A 16,992-nucleotide genomic window follows, 5' to 3' on the forward strand; every position below is an offset into this window, starting at 1 on the left:
GTAGTAGTTGAATTTATTTTTTTTTTTGAGTCATTATGTTTCTCTTGGTTTTTATTTTGAAGTATGGAATTGTTAGACCTCTTTGTGGTTACCTTAATATTTACCCCTGTTTTCCTAAGTAAAAACCTAACTTGTATCATCCTGTATCGCCTTGGTTTCCTCTCCATATGGAAGATTTGTGCCTCCTGTATTTAGTCCCTCTTTTTTGATTATTGTAATCTTTTACATAGTAACGTCAATGATTCCCCGTTTTGAGCATTTTTTTTTTAATTAATCTTATTTTGTTTTTGTCATTTCCTTATCTGAGGTGACATCAGGATGTTCTCTTCTGTGACCTTGTGTTGTGTTGGTATCTGATGTTATTGATTTTCTGAGCAAAGAGTTTCCTTTAGTAATTTTTGTAGCTTTGGTTTGGCTTCTGCAAATTATCTAAGCTTGTGTTTATCTGTAAATGTCTTAATTTCACCTTCATATTTGAGAGAGAGTTTTGCTGGATATATGATTCTTGGCTTGCAGTTTTTCTCCTTCAGTGCTCTATACATGTCATCCCATTGCCTTTTTACCTGCATGGTTTCTGCTGGGTAGTCTGAACTTATTCTTATTGATTCTCTTTTGTAGGTGACTTTTCATTTTTCCCTGGCTGCTTTTAAAATTTTCTCTTTATCTTTGGTTTTGAAAAGTTTGATGATAATATGCCTTGGTGATTTTCTTTTGGGATCTATCTTGTATGAGGTTTGATGAGCATCTTGGATAGATATCCTTTCATCTTTCACGATGACAGGGAAGATTTCTGCCAACAGATCTTCAACTATTCTTTCTGTTTTTTCTGTTAACCCTCACTGTTCCGGAACTCCAATCACACGCAAGTTATTCTTCTTGATAGAGTCCCCCATGATTCTTAGGGTTTCTTCATTTTTTAAATTTTTTATCTGATTTTTCTTGATCTATATGGGTGTTAATTGCCTTATCGTCCATCTCCCCCACTCTGCATTCCAATTCCTCGACTCTGCTCCTCTGACTTCCTATTGAGTTGTCTAATTCCGTAATTTTATTGTTAATCTTTTGGATTTCTGAATGCTGTCTCTGTGTGGATTCTTGTAGCTTATTAAATTTTTCACTGTGTTCTTGAATAATCTTTTTGATTTCTTCAACTGCTTTATCAGTGTGTCCCTTGGCTTTTTCTGTAGATTGCCTTATTTCATTTCTGAGGTCATCCCTGATGTCTAGAAGCATTCTGTAAATTAGTTTTTTATATTCTATATCTGGCAATTCCAGGATTGTATCTTCATTTGGGAAAGATTTTGATTCTTTGATTTGGGGGTTGTAGAAGCAATCATGGTCTGCTTCTTCATGTGATTTGATATCAACTGCTGTCTCTGAGCCATCTATAAGATATTGTAATGATTTATTTTATATTTGCTCACTGAGTCTTATCTTCTTGTTTTGTTTCACTACACCCAGATGGGCTACTCGATTGTGCTATCTTGATTTTTGTAGCTTTTAAATCACTTATGTCCTGTTACCAGCTGGTTTGAGGTGTTACCAGATATATGAGCCTGAGTGCATTCATTGTTCTTGAGTAGAATCAGCTTAGGTGTCCTGGTGGTGGGTCACCTAGTGTGTGGTGTAGGCTGTCACCTATTAACTTAGAGGAGTAGTGGTGATTGTTGTATGCGCCAGATTCTAGTAGCAGCAGGGGGTCACACTCCAAGGAGGGCAGGTTGCTGACAGCCTTTCCCCACATGCCAGTAAGGTAGGAGTGTCTCTATTCTCTAGAGCATTATGGAGGGTGGGCTCTGCAGCTGTACTTTAGGCACCCAATGCTTGTACCTCTGAAGACTGGTCAGCATCACTATCCTCAGATCCCTTTAAGCTGGTGGCTAGGTGGTGTGGGTGGAGCTTCAGTCCTCAGTTCCCTACTGTGGATCAGTGAGGGCTTTGTTTAATAGGTAGAGAAGTATCAGACCTCCAAAACTTGCCTTTCCACTGCTCAGCTAAAACAATTACAGTCAGATCTCTATCAGAATTGTCTTTGCATTATAATAGCCATCTGGTTCCATGTAGGGATGAAAGCCAAAGACTGTGGATCTCTTATGCTTGGCCGGAGCTGGTTCTGTATTATTCCAGTTGGCGGAAGTCAGGGAAGGATTTTTTCCCCCTGATTTTTAATTGCCACTTCTTTCAGACCAGGAGAATGAGTTAGAAAAAAAAAAAAAAAAACCTCGTAGAGCACTTCACTCTCTAGCCCAGAGAATTCCAATGTTAATGAAGCCAGCTGGGGCAGGGAGGGGAGGGATCAGATAGGAGAGGGTAGCGCGGCAATATAGACAAAGTTACTTATCTTGTTTGGTGAGGACTGTTTCATCTGAGATTCCAGAGGGGCGTGTAGCCTGTGTGCACTGGCTGGGTTGAGATTGCCCCCAAAGGTTAGGGCTGCATTCCGTGTTTGTGCCATCTCAGGAAACCATGATCAGCTCCTCCGCGCTTAGTCCAAACCACAATGCCAAGGTTTTCTGGCTGGGTTGCTACACTCCAGGCTCCGAAACCAGTCACCTCTTCCCTGTGGTTTCTCATTCTCCTGTCAGCCATGTTGGTGTGCAGCCTGTGTGTGCTGGCTGGGTCTCTGCTGAGGTTACTCCAGGGCTGCATCCCATGCTTGCCCCGTCTCAGTAAGCTGCTATAAGCCCCACCACTATGGCTTAGGAAACTGTGAGGGCTCAAGGTTGTGGCTTGGCAAGTCGGCTCCAGAAGCAGTCGCTGCTTCAGCGCGCGACTTTTCGCTCCCTTGTCTCTCAGGTCAACTCCTTTGCAGTACGCAGCTTTTTGCTCCCCTGTCACTCAGGTCAACTCCTTTGTTCTGTGTTTGATGGTCAGGGTTTGTAGATTGTCATGTATGTAATTGATTCACTTGTTTTTTCGAGTCTTTGTTGCAAGAGGGATCAGCGGAAGCTTCTACCTAGTCAGCCATCTTGGTCCCGCTTCTTATTATGTTTTATTTCATTGCTTAATATTTTATATTTTAGTCGTTCCATAATCCTCGTACTTCTAAAGTGTACGATGGCAACAGTTTATATCAAAAAAATCTTTTTTTTCCTCTTGACTTAATTCCAATTAAAGTTAAGGTAACAAGATACTAAATATGTGTTTAGTAACAGAACTGGCATGTAAAATTTAATCCAGGAAATGGAAGCATCTGGATTCTTATTGGTGTAGCTGCCAAATCCTACTCTATCATTTGATTGGCTTTAAAAGAAGATTATAGCTTAATTGAAGAATTAATCTATTTAAAAATTTGTATTAAATATTTCATATTTTCAGACTCTTTCTGGATAACTTGTGAAATTCAAACATTAGATTTTTTTAAAGTATATTTTTAGAATAACTGCATTTGTCTTAAATATTATTTTAATCTGCTTAAGACTTATTGGGAGCAAATTATTTTCTTGAGTAAAAATACTCAAAAGACAAATTTAGAATTATGACAGTCAGGTCAGAATATATATAATATTCCCATTTGTACTTCAACTGGCATTTTTTCAGTGCTAAGCAAGTTGTATGTCTGTGTGTGTATTTGGAGATAGTCTAATAAATAAATAGACAGATTCTGATATTTGATGATACATCTTCAGAGAAAATTTCATAATACCCTTTTTTCCTGGTCTCTTGATTATAATTTCTAATAATAATAACAACAATAATAAAGGTACAGTGGTATGCTTGGCCATAAAAATATTTTTTATTCAACACACTCTTTTCCTAACAAATTCAGATAATTCCTAACATTATCTTCAAGAAACACATACAATTCTGCTACTCAGACAAACTTGGCATTTGAGTTGGTTTCACTCACGCAAGCACTGAAACATTACCTGACATGGTTGGTATTACTGCGTTTGAAAGAATTGTTCCAATCCCTTGAATCAGTAGCATCTGTAGCCACTAAAAGCTTTGTATGGTCTACTCTGTCATTGATCTGAGAAGGAAAATTTCTTCAAGTAGTTCTCACATCACAGACTTTCCACTGTGGTAAAGATCGGAATCTTTTTCACATATTGGAATTTGGAACTATTAAGAGGATCCAGCTGACATAGGATTTGTACTGTTTTCCCAACATAAATCTTTCTTGCAGAATTGTACGGTTTTTGCCTGTGTGAGGGAAAGGTCCCAAAGTTCTGGGACCAGTTGCTTTCAGTTGAAGCATAAGTGGTGAGGTGATTAACAGATTAAACTTTTATACTTGCCCACAGAAAATTCACTAACTGCCCTGTGGCACCTAGGGTCAGGAGGTGAGAATGGATGTTCATGGCTTAACCCACTGTCTTTGATTTATTTAACAAATCCTTTAGCAGTATGTTTGGTTTCCAGGGTCTTACAAAGACATACACCTGGCCCTCAAGGAGTTTACAGAGAAGAAAGAATATGTATTGCTTAATACGATTATTTGCCTTTTCACATGGGTAGACTATGAGCCAAATGAGTAGTGCAAACAATAAATGCTAGAGATGCTCTGAGGTGGCTCAGAGACTTTGGATGGGGCTTAAGTCTGGTCTTAAAGAATGGAGAGGATTTACACTGGCAGAAGAAAAAGGGAAAACTTGTGACACACTTCACAGCTGTGGGACACAAATGTGTCTAGACAGCTGTTTTAGGAAATGGTAATCACCAGAAGTCCTTGAGCAAGTTTGTGTTTTAGCAAGTCTTGTCTGGCAGCAGAGTCTGAGTGGAAAAGAGAGAAATAAGAACAAGGGGGTCAGTTAGGAGGCTATTGTAATCATCCAGGCACAACCATGGTCTTTATAACGTGTTGTTGCCGTTGAGTCGATTCCAACTCATAGCAACCCTATAGGACAGAGTAGAACTACTCCATAGGGTTTCCAAGGAATGCCTGGTGGATTTGAACTGCTGACCTTTTAGTTAGTAGCTGTAGCCCTTAACAACTACTCCACCAGTGTTTCCATGGTTTTTATAAATGGCGCTGAAATGGAAGACACACGGAAGAAACATCTAAGAGATAGAATAACCAAAATATGCTGGCCTATGAAACATGGCAGCTAATGGCTTAAAGAAGAGTAAAACATGTGTTTGAGGTTTTTAGCTTGAATGCTTGGGAGAATAGCTTTTCCACCAGCTAAAAATTGATTGTTTATTGTTGTCAGAAGCATATCTCCAGTCCTCTCCTCTGAGGCATTTCAGGATGAGTTTGAACAGCCAAACTTTCAGCTAGTAGTCAAGTGCTTAACCTCTTATACCACCCAGGAAACCCTTTTATAGGCACTGGGACTTCATGCTTTATGGGTCAATTAAAAAGCAGCTCTCCCCCAGCCTCTGCAGTTTCTAGGGTTGCTTTAAAATTTCCTCAAAGTAGTTATGGGTTCAAATTGGCAGTGGAGCTGTTATGGAAGACTTGTTTCTGAACAATACTTGGCTTTTAGTCTTGGGGCTAAAAATGAGCAAATTTGCAAGAAAGCTCTTCGGGTCTCTTAGTAATATAGAGGAAATTAAGAGGTGAATGTCAAAACCAAACTAGACTTCCATACTACAAGTGGGCCTGACAATCACCTGCGATCCATGGGTCACGTGCCAGACACTTATTCAGACTTCCTGGGAATGGCCTTGGATATCTACATTTTTAACAAGCATCTCCGGATATGCTAACCCAAGTGGCCCAAGGACTTCAGGGAGAAACACTGCCTTAGACTGACTGCATATGACCCTAGGATTGGATATTTAAGAAAAAAAAATTTTTTTAATTGTGCTCTAAAAAAAAAAAAAAGTGTTTTTCTAGGTGAAGGTTTATGGAGCAAATTAGTTTCCCATTTGATAGTTTGTCATAAAGTGTTTCATGAGCTTGGTTTCATTCCCCACAATGTGTTAGCACTCTCCCCATTTCTGCCCTGGTTTCCCCATTTTCTTTCGTCCTGATTTTCTATGACTTCCTGCCTTCTAATCTTTGCTTTTGGGCCGATAGTGACCTTTTGATTCTTTATAACTGATTAAGCAGTATGTTCCTCTCGGGTGCTATTGTTTGTCTTATGTGCTTGTCTATTGTTTGCCTGGGAGGTAGTCTCCAGGAATGGCTTCCTTTCTAGGTCAGAAGGGAGTCTTCGGGCCACAGCTTCAGGGGCTCTTCAAGTCAGCCCAGCAATCCTGGTCTTTTTTGTGAATTTGATTTTTTGTTCTACAATTTTCTCCCACTCTGTCCAGGACCCTCTGTTGTGATCCTAGTCAAGCAGTTGGTAGTGGTAGCTGGGCACCATCTAGTTCTTCTGATCTCAGGGTGGTACAGGCTGTGGTTCATGTGGTCCATTAGTTCTTTGGACTAGTTGCTGCCTTGAGTCTTTGGTTTCCTTCACTCACCCTCCCTGTAGATGGGAAGAGACTCGTAGTTGTATTTTAGATGGCCGCTTGCAAGCTTTTAAGACCCCAGACACTACTCACCAAAGTAGAATGCCAAACATTACCTTTATGTACCATTTGTGTCAATTGATGCAGATGTCCACCTAGTCTATAGTCCTTTGTTTTCTAGCCTAGGAACTTCATCCTGTGAAGTGTTTGGTTATGTCTAAGAGGTTTCCCTGCATATATCCCTTGTGCGCTCTATATGAGCTGCACCTACAATTATGTATGTAGAAATATCCACCACTAAATCTGTATTTGCTGGTGGGTGTGTTCCCCTACGTACTCCCACACCTCTTGGTGTATCTATCTGTTTGTCCATTCGTAAATTATTGTTTGTTAATACTATAGCTGCAGGATTGTTTAAGCTGTAGTAGCTACTGTAGTTGCCCTTTACTCTTGCATTCCTTTTGGTGTCCTCTCTTGCCTTGGTCATGTTGTGCCGAGTTTTCCCATATTATGTATTGCCTTTCCCTTCACCAATATTAACTCATGTCTTCTGTCTAATTGGTAATTTTCCCTCCCTCCCCCTTCTGTGCCTGGTAACTATAGAAGAATTTTTTTTTCTTTTTTTCCTGTGTATATACCTTTTGTTGTTACTTTAGGCAATATTTGTCCTTTTGAAACTGACTTATTTCACACAGCATAAGGTCCTCCAAATTCATCCATTTTGTGAGATGTTTGTAGGATTTGTCATTATTCCTTATCTTTGCATAGTATTCCGTTGTGTGTATGTACCATAGCTTGTTAATCCATTCACCCGCTGATGGGCGCTTAGATTGTTTCCATCTTTTTGCTATTGTGAATAATGCTGCAATGAACATGGGTGTGCATATGTCAATTTGTGTCATGGCTTTTATTTCTTTAGGGTATATACCTAGGAGTGGGATTCCTAGATCATATGGTATTTCTATTTCTAGCTTTTTGAGGAAGCACCATACGTTTTCCAAAGTGGTTGTACCATTTCACATTCCCACCAACAATGTATAAGCATTTCAATCTTCCCACAAACATGCCAACATTTGTTTTCTATTTTGTTTTGATTAATGACAGTAACGTTGGGGTGAGATGATATTTTAATTTGGATTTTTGTCTCTCTGATGGCTAATGATCACATTTCTTCATATGTTGTTAGCTGTCTGTATGTCTTCTTTAGTCAAGTGTCTGTTCATATCCTTTACCCATTTTTTAATTGGGTTGTTTGTCTTTTTCTTGTTGAGATGTTGAAGTTTTTCTCTAAATTTTAGAGATTAGTCCCTTGTCAGATATATCAGAGCCAATTTTTTTTCCCAGTCTGTAGGTTCTCTTTTGATTCTGTTGGAGAAGTCTTTTGTTAAGTGTAAGTGTTTAATTTTTAGGAGGTTTCATTTATGTGGTTCATCTTGTGCTGCGTATGCATTTTAGTTACACTTGATACTCTATTTATGCCATATATTAGGGCCCCTAGAGTTGCCTCTACTTTTTCTCAATGATTTTTATAGTTTTAGGTTTTATATTTAGGTCTCTGATCCAATTTGCATTAATTTTTGTGTATGCTGTGAAGTATGAGTCCTATTGCCTTTTTTTTGTGTTGTTGTTTACAGATGGCCATCTATTTTTCTTGGCACCATTTATTGAAGAGATTGTCTCTTCCCTATTTAATAGTCTTTGGAACTTTGTCAAATATCAGCTGACCAAAGGTGGATGTATTTACGTCTGAGTTCTCCATTCTGTTCCATTGGTCTTTGTGTCTGGGGTTGTACAGAACCAGGTAATGTGAGGTCTCCTACTTTGTTCTTCTTCAGTATTGCTTTACCTATCTGGGGCTTCTTTCCTTTTCATATAAAGTTGGTGATTAGTTTTTCCATCTTGGTAAAGAATATTGCTGGAATTTGGATTGGGATTGCATTATATCTGTAGATCACTTTGGGTGGAATTGACATTTTCACAATGTTGAGTCTTCTTATACACAAGCATGGTATGTTTTTCCATGATTTCTTGCAGTAATGTTTTGTAATTTTCTTTGTATAAGTCTATTATGTCCCTGGTTAGATTTATTCCTCAGTATTTTACCTTATGGAGGGCTGTTGCAATGGTATTGTCCCGATTTCCTTTTCAAAATTCCCTTTGAAAGTCAGGAATCCAACTGATTTTTGTATGTTGATCTTGTATCCTGCTACTTTGCTGAATCCTTCTGTTAGTTCCAGTAGATTTTTTGTGGAATCCTTGGGATTTACTTTGTATAGGACCACATCATCTGCAAAAAGGGATAGTTTTACTTCTTATTACCAATTCTTTACTAATTTGCACACCCTTTATTTCCTTTCCTTGCCTTACGGCTCTAGGTGGGACTTCCAGTATAATGTTGAATAAGAGTGGTGACAGTGGGCATCCTTGTCTGGTTCCTGTTCTCAAAGGGAATGCTTTCAGTCTCTCTCCATTGAGAATAATGTTGGCTATTGGCTTTGTATAGATTCCCTTTATTATGTTGAGGGATTTCCTTCCTATTCCTGTTTTGCTGAGAGTTTTTATCAGGAATGGGTGTTGGAATTTATCAAATGCCTTTTCTGTGTTGATTGATAAGATCATGAGGTTCTTTTTAAAATTTATATGGTGGATTACCTTGACTGATTTTCTAATGTTGAACCACCCTGCATACCTGGTATGAATCCCACTTGGTCATGATGTAATTATTTTTTCATATGCTGTTGAATTCATTAATATTTTGACATTAATACTTCTTATTTTTTGATGTGTTCATCTATTATTATAAATTGCCCTCTGGGCTCTGCTTTTGCTGTGTCCCACAGGTTTTGGTAAGACATGTTTTCATTTTCACTTGATCCTAGGAATTGTTTTAATTTCATTTCTGATTCCTTCTATTACCACTGGTTTTTGAGTAAGGTGTTAATTCAGTTTCCATGTATTTGATTTTTTTCCTTGTTCTTCCTGTTATTGATTTCAATTTCATAGTGTTGTGATCAGAGAAAATACTTTATATTATTTTGTTATTTTGGATTTCATTAAGGCTTGCCTTGTGGCCTAAAATGTAGTCTATTCTGGAGAATGATCCACGTGCATTGGAAAATAATGTATACTTTGCTGCCATTTGGTAGAGTGTTCTGTACATGTCTATGAAGTCAAGTTGGTTGATTGTGGCAATTAGGGCTTCTGTATCTTTGTTGAGTTTCTTTCTAGTTGTTCTGTCCTTCACTGAAAGTGGTGTGTTAAAGTCTCCTGTTATTGTGGAACTATTTCTCTTTTCAATGCAGTTAGGGTTTGTTTTATGCATTTTGACACCCTTTCATTGGGTGCATATATATTTATTATGATTATGTCCTTTTGGTGGATTGATCCTTTAATCATTATATAATGTTTCCCCTTATCTTTTACGGTATATTTTGCCCTAAAGTTTATTTTATCAGAGATAAATCTTGCCAATCCTGCTCTTTTTTGGTTATTGTTTGCTTAATGTATTTTTTTCCCCATCCTTTGAGTTTTAGTTTAATATTTTGTGTCTAAGGTGTGTCTCTTTTGAACAGCATTTTGAAGGGTCATTTTTTTTTATTCGTTCTGCTACTTTCCTTTTTTTTTTTTACTGGTGTATTTAATCCATTTACATTCAGTATGATTATCTGTAGGTGTGTGTTTTCTGTTGTCATTTTGTCAAAGTTTTTTTTTTTTTGGTGTGTGTAGTGTTGAAGATTTCTTTGTTCTACTTAATTTTCTGCAGTGGTTTCTCTTTGTGAATGGCCTTTTCATTTCTTTTGCTTTTATTGATTTTGTAAACACTGTGACTTTATGTTTTTCTTCTTTTTTATTTTGATGTTTAAGTTTGTTAAATTTCTTAGTGGTTATCTTGAAATTTGCCTTTATATTCCTAAGCTTAAAGTAGTCTTTTACTTCTTGATATTGCCTTGACTTCCTCTCTATATGGAAAGTTCTGTAACTACACCATTTATTCCCCCTTTTTGTTTTGACGTTGTCATTGTTTACAGATTGATGTCTTTGGTTTCCTGTTTTCAGTCATTTAGCTTTGCTTTATTTTTGAGAATTCTTTATCTGAATTGGTATCTGGCTGATGTTGACCTGTTTCCTAATTTCTCATTGTTGTCTGATGTTGTTGATTTTCTATCCAAAGGACTTCCTTTAATATTTCTTGTAAGTTTGGTCTGGTTTTTAAAAATTCCCTTAATTTCTGTTTATCTGTAAGTGTTCTAATTTCACCATCATATTTGAGAGGCACATATTTCAAACTTTTGCAGAGCACAGAGTTTGCATTTGTTGCCCATGTGTTCGTGTGATAAGCAAACACCAGACAGTTTTCTACCCCTTTGAGATGCCTCCCTGACCCGGCCTGCTCTTAGAATCATCAGGATGTTACTACTGGACCAGGAGACTTAAAATTATGACTTTTCAAAATTTTACTGTTAGGGAAGAAATCTTTCTTTGCTTTCCCATCCTTGTTTTCTTGGCCTTAAAAATCATTTTCCTCCTTCTATATATTTTGACTAAAGCCTCCAACAGTCCTACTTGTAAAATTCATAAGCACTGAGCTTTGCTTTTTACAGTGGGGTTCAATAAATGTAAACCTTACAAAGAAAACTTTTAGCTTCAAACTTCCCAGATAATAGCATTAGCAACTATCTGTTATAAAAAGGGAGGTATGAGAGTCATTTGGTAACTTTGAAAGATACCTTAGTGACATTCTTTAAAAATAAGTGCCATATGGTCCTTATATCCAATCTGGAGGAAATGGCTGACTCTCCACCAGTGTGAAAAGGTGTATGACATGTCTTTTCAGTGCTGACAGTATCCTGGCTGAAACCCCCTTCTTTTGGTGACACCTGCCAGGGACGCCCACATCAGGCAAACATCTGGGAGTTCTCTGATATAAGGCAACTGTGATTGTTTCCAGACCTGCTTGACAAACTTTCACTAAGCAATGTTCCAAGACGATTAACATGTGTCATATGCCAATAAATTTGGAAGACAGCTACCTGGCCAAGTGACTGGAAGAGACCCATATTTGTGCCCATTCCAAAGAAAAGTGATCCAACAGAATGCAGAAATTATCAAACAGTATCGTTAATATCACATGCAAATAAAATTTTGCTGAAGATCATTCAAAAGTGGCTGAAGCAGTAAATTGACAGGGAGCTTACAGAAATTTAAGCCAGATTTAGAAAAGGACATGAAACCAGGGCTATCGTTGCTGATGTGGTATCCAAGATGGATCTTGGCTGAAAATACCAGAAAGACGTTTACCTGTGTTTTATTGACTATGTAAAGGAATTCAACTGTGTGAATTATAACAAATTATGGATAACATTGGGAAGAATGAGAGTTCTAGAACAGGTAATTGTGCTCATGAGGAACCTGTACATAGGCCAAGGGGCAGTTGTTCAAAAAAAAAGAACAAGTGGGAAACTGCATGATTTAAAATCAGGAAAGGTGTGCATCAGGGTTTTATCCTTTCAATATACTTATTCAATCTGTATGCTGAGCAAATAATCTGAAAAGCCATACTATATGAAGAAGAACATGGCATTAGGATTAGAGGAAGGCTTTAACAACCTGCAATATGCAGATAACACAACCATTCTACTTGAAAGCAAAGAGGACTTGAAGCACTTACTGATGAAGATCAAAGACCACAACCTTCAGTATGGATTGCACCTCAACATAAAGTAAACAAAAATCCTTAGAACTGGACCAATAAGCAATATCACAATAAATGGAGAAAAGATTGAAGTTGTCAAGGATTTCATTTTACTTGGATCCGTAATCAACACTCATGGAAGCTGCAGTCAAGAAATCAAATGACATGTTGTATTGGGCAAGTCTGCTGCAAAAGACCTTTTTAAAGTGTTAAAAGCAAAGATGTCCCCTTGAGATGTAAGGGGCACCCGACCCAAACCACCAAAAAATCCATTGCAGTCAATTCGATTTTGACTCATAGCAACCCTATGGGACAGAGTAGAACTGCCCCACAGGGTTTCCAAGAAATTATTGGTAGATTCAAACTGCTGACCTTTTGGTTAGCAGCCGAGCTCTTAACCACTGCACTACCAGGGCTCCACACCTGACATAAGCCATAGTTTTTTTAATCACTTCATATGCATGTGAAAGCTGGACAATGAGTGAGGAAGACCCAAGAAGAAATGATGCCTTTGAAGTATGGTGTTGGCAAAAAAAATATTGAGTATGCCATGGAGTGCCAGAAGAATGAACAAGTCTGGCTTGGAAGTTATACAGCCAGAATGCTTCTTAGAAGCAAAGATGGGGAGATTTCATCTCACATACTTCGGACTTGTTATCAGGAGGGTCTAGTCCCTGGAGAAGAACATCATGCTTGGTAAAGTAGAAGGCCAATGAGATGGATTGACACAGTGGCTGCAACAATTGGCTCAACCATAGCAACAGTTGTGAGGATGGTGCAGGACTGGGTGGTGTTTCATTTTGTTGTACATAGGGTTGCTATGAGTTGGAAGCAACTCAATGACACCTAACAACAGAATGGATAACTAAATCTCTGTATTTCAGGAGCCTGAACTGTGTCTGTAAAATGTCAGCTGATTTTGGACCAGCCCAAAAGTATAGCCTGGTCCCCATAATTATAATATACTGAGCACACATATGCTGATTTTCTGTATATATTTTGTTCTGATCTGCATGCATAAGGCTAGCTCTATCTTCTTTCAGAAGGGGGTAAATCAGGCACACACATGGCTGTTTTGGTTTATGTGACACCAAAACGGCTTCTGGACTGTGTTTTGGACTGTATTGACGGGTTTTCAGGCACAGGTTGAATAATACTTTAGTTGGTCAAGAGATCACTGATGCCCTTTGGAGGGTAGTGTAGGGAATTGCCAATTAAGCTATCTTGTCTCCATTCAGAAATTGCTCATTGGAGTCACTGCATACAGAAATCTTTCAAGTGATTGGTGAGATGTATCTGGAACAAATAAGACATATCTAATTTATTATTATTATTATTATTATTTTATAGATGACACTGGCGAGGGAAAATAATTTTCAACAAATAAATATATGCAATAAAAGTTAACTGTAAACTCACTAGAAACAATTATTTAATGATGTGATTGTGCAATAAAATAGTCATCTTCATTGTAATCATCCCCTAGGCTGGGTATGACAACATAGCCTCTTCCTCTACATTCTCACTTGGACCTCAAAATTATCCTCTGGTAGGCTCTATCAGGAAACTCTGGTGGTTTAGTGGTTAAGTGCTACGGCTGCTAACCAAGAGGCTGGCATTTCAAATCCTCCAGATGCTCCTTGGAAACTCTATGGGGCAGTTCTACTCTGTCCTATAGGGTCGCTGTAAGTAAGAATCAACTCGACGGCAGTGGGTTTTCATGCTCTATCATGAGTATTGGGACAAGAGATGACTTTCTCCAAAAAAGGAAGTAGTCGTATTTTATTTTTCAAAGAAAATATTTACTAAAGACAAGCAGCTCTTTTGTATTTTCCTATTTTATCAAACACTAGCAACCTTACCCACTTCTGTTTGTCACTTAACTGCAATCCTGTTATATGCCATTTTTCACCAAAATATGAGTCATTTATCAGAGACTTTGGGAGTCTAGGTGGATACCATGAGACAAAAATGAGGTAATACATACATTTACCTCGGGTTTTGAGGGAAAAAAAACAGTAGCCAGAAATTCTTGATGAAACTGAAAACAATCAGATAAAGTATACCAAACCCGAATTGCTGTCAAGTTGATTCTGACACATAGGGACTCTACAGGACAAAATAGAATTGCCTCATAGGGTTTCCAAGGCTGTAATCTTTATAGGGGCAGACTGCCACATTTTTCTCCCATGTAGCAGCTGGTGAGTTTGAACCGCCAACTTTTCTGTTAGCAGCTGAGTGCTTAACCACTGTGCAACCAGGGCTCCTTAAAGTATCAGGAAAGATAAAATGCAATAGTGCCACAGAATTGAGTATACTCAACTGAGAAAAGAAACTTCTCAAATTAGAATATTATTAATTTAGTTGAAACATGAAATTTGTCTTTATTTTATGTGCTAGCAGACAGATACTTACACACAGATTACACACATAATGAATGTGCATCCTTAGCATGGTCTATCAAATAGAAAGATTATGGTTGGTGTAATTGCCTATATACAGTTGCAAAGATAATGTTGAGACAGTAGTCCTTTCTGCATTACTTACAGATCTTTAAAGTTAAGTACAAGGGGAAAACTTGTCTTTGCTTATTCAAACAAACAGCAGCAAAAAAGGAGCCTGTTAGAAAGAAATTGGGGAGACTTTTTTGAGTGGTAAGTCAATAACCTTAAATGTTTGATGGAAATTACAATTTTATGTGAAATGTAGGCCTTAAGGACAGAAAAAGAGTCTTGTAGCAAACAAAATTATGATTGGTATAAATTTACATTTATTATGTTTCTTTTGTTGTTGATGTTTATTTGTTCAGAAAAAAGCTGGGGTGGGGTAGTGAGGGACACAGAAATCCTTCTTCTTCAGGCTGTGAAGGAAGGAGCTGATCTCAGGTGAGCAGAGTAAGAGTATTTGTTGACAAAAGATCTTCACCTTATTATAATAAAAGATCTTCATCTTAGGGTTATAAAAAAAACAAAAATCAAACCCATTGCCATCAAGTCAATTCTGACTCATAGCGACCCTATGGAACAGAGTAGAACTGCTCCATAGGGTTTCCAAGGAGCAGCTGGTGGATTCAAACTGCCAACCTTTTGGTTAGCAGCCGAGCTCTCAACCACTACACCACTTGAAGAGCTGGGGGTGGAAGGACTAGGCAACAATACATTTGTTTAGGCTCAGGATCTCTCACTACCTGAAGCTGTGTCCAGGAAGAGTTCAGGGTTTCCTTTTATATGAGAGTAGTGGAACTCAGTGAGATTAGATGAAACACCTAGCAATTTGGTTTGATAAGGAAGCTGATTTTGCCTCAGGGCTTATTTCTCTAAATCAGTCTCTAAATTTTATAATCCTTGAGGTAAGTGTATGATTTAAATAGCTTTTGCTTTATAGAAATGTATGTGGGAGAGTACTACCCACATACATTTTTTACTCCATTTTCCATGCCTGTAGTAAACCCCAGTTTTGAGCATATGAGCATGACCTGGTGTCATCATTTGCCTGCTTGCATCTTCTGTGAACTAAAACAGTGAGGCCAGGCAGAAACAGAAGATCCTTAGAAGGCAAATCTTGCAAATCCAGATTTAACAACTGACTGCAAACATCAGGGGACTGAATATTGCTTTATATATTACTTTAATATCCTTAATCCATTTGAAGATAGCTGTCATATGCCCTCTGAACTTTTACGTTTCCCTTTACATTAAGGCTTAAGCTAAAGTATAGAGAAGCAGGTTTAGTGGTGTAATCATACTGTTGCATATGCCTTATAATTGTTTTAAACCTGCAAATAACCTCTGGTATAAGTTGTGTTAAAATAATGAGAAATTATAAATTGTAAAAATCTGAATGGGCTCAGTTGTCAAACATCTGGGACTTTTGAAATGGAGATAAGAAGAGGAACTGATGGAGGAAGGATTTCATCTTAATCTATGGGGAAGAGGCAGGCCTGAGCCTGTAGTTACAGATATCAGAGCCTATAGTTAAGGGGGTTACTTTAAGCAGACACAAGTGTATGTGGTAAATATTTCTCAGCTTTAGCAAACACCACTTCACCTAGGATAAGAAGTAAAACTGCTTCCTTTTAAGGATTTCAAACTACCACCATAGTTGGTTGTTGTTGTTAGGTGCCTCGAGTTAATTTCTATTCACAGCGCCCTATATGACAGAACAAAACTGCCCCATAGGGTTTTCTAGGCTGTAATCTTTACGGGAACAGATTGCCAGGTCTTTTCTCCCATGGAACCGCTGGTGGGTTTGAACCACTGACCTTTCAATTAGCAGCAGAGTGTTTAACCATTATGCCACCACTGGAGTTTCCCAGAACATAACTTAAGCTAGGAATGAAGACGTGGACCGCTTGAGTTAGTTTTGTTTTTGTTTTTATTTTTATTTTAGCAGTATCAAAAAAGTATTAGAGGAGGCAGGGCCAAGATGGCAGAAGAGACAGATACTTTCGGCAAGCACTCTTACAACAAAGACCTGAAAAAACAAGTGAAACAAGTATATTTATGACAAGCTAGGAGCCCTGAACATCAAAGGCAGGTTAGAAAACAAACTGAGGGGCAGGGGGAGGAAGAGACGATTCAGAAGCAGAGAGGAGTTACCGGACCTGAATTGCTGGGAGCCCTCAGGCGCCATTCCCGGGATCAGCTAAAGCAGGCTGGTATTAGCTTTTGGCAGCAGTTTCCTCAGGGAGAAGCAGCCAGCCACACAGCCTACTCATTACCCACGGAAACAGAGGAGAACAGCAATTTCAGCAAAAGCTAAATACTTGTGTATATTTTATCATGCCCCCACCCCCAAGCTGGCTTCAGCAGCTGTTGATTTCCCTGAGCTTGAGATAGGCCCTGTTGAGCACCTGGAGCCATCTCCCAGTCCCTGGAGAAGAAATAAATTCACAATTGGAGGAAAAGATAATTTGCCAGATCCACTAACAGGGGGAGCTCAGGACAGAAGCAGCT

Source organism: Elephas maximus, chromosome X (genome assembly GCF_024166365.1).
Source record: "Elephas maximus indicus isolate mEleMax1 chromosome X, mEleMax1 primary haplotype, whole genome shotgun sequence".
In the NCBI taxonomy this organism is placed as follows: Eukaryota; Metazoa; Chordata; class Mammalia; order Proboscidea; family Elephantidae; genus Elephas; species Elephas maximus.